A 917-nucleotide genomic window follows, 5' to 3' on the forward strand; every position below is an offset into this window, starting at 1 on the left:
TTTTTTTCAAATCAAAATAGTGCAAAAGCACATGTCGAAAAAACACTTTATCGCGTTCCATTTTTCACAAAGCAAAAGAAATTGTTGTTTAGGAAAATAATTGTGTATGCTGACTGAATGTTATCGAGAAATGTCGAAATTAATCACAAACTACCTGTTTCGTTAGTAATGACTACTAGAACTGTTTGCATTGCCATCTAACATTTGCGGGCGGAAACTAAGTTAAGGTCCTAATAATTGGTACTTTGCTCAGTTTATAATATAAATATATATTACCTGTATTTTGTACATTTCCTTGTATTTCAATTTTATTTCCTTTTTTAAAATTCAATTTAGAAAATTCTTTTTCATCGAAGTTTAAAATATTTACTTGCAATTTATAAATTCCATCAGTGATGGATCCACAACCAATTATTTTATTTAATTTACTATTAAATTCTGACACAAAATTTGTTTTGATATATGCTTCCAAACCTGTAAAAACCATACAATTGAAATATATAAGATTAGTAAGAGTCAAAGCCGATAAATAAACCAATGAATGATATAAATGTAAAAATATACGCAGGTAGCACACTCCCCTACTGAAAAATTTCTGTTAAGATAAAAATAATATAAAAATCAAGAAAAATATCCTTATTCTAATCTTTCTATTCTTTATACAGGGTGTCTCATAAAATCGAAACTGCATTTTAATAGGGCGTAAAACATGTAAAATTGGGCAAAAAAATCTTTTTCAGTTTTTCAATATGTTCCGTAATTAACGTGTAAAATGCTGATAAATATTGACCAATTATGTGCGCGCATACATGCATGCGCGTATCCGTGTAGGCCATAGCGAAAGATGTGGTAGTGGGTCGCGCTATCTTCTAGGCCTACACGGACACGCGCATGCATGAATGCACGCATAATTGGTC

The sequence above is a fragment of the Odontomachus brunneus genome, unplaced genomic scaffold (genome assembly GCF_010583005.1).
Source record: "Odontomachus brunneus isolate Ranch 3 - 2012 unplaced genomic scaffold, Obru_v1 Obru_scaffold_109, whole genome shotgun sequence".
Lineage (NCBI taxonomy): Eukaryota > Metazoa > Arthropoda > Insecta > Hymenoptera > Formicidae > Odontomachus > Odontomachus brunneus.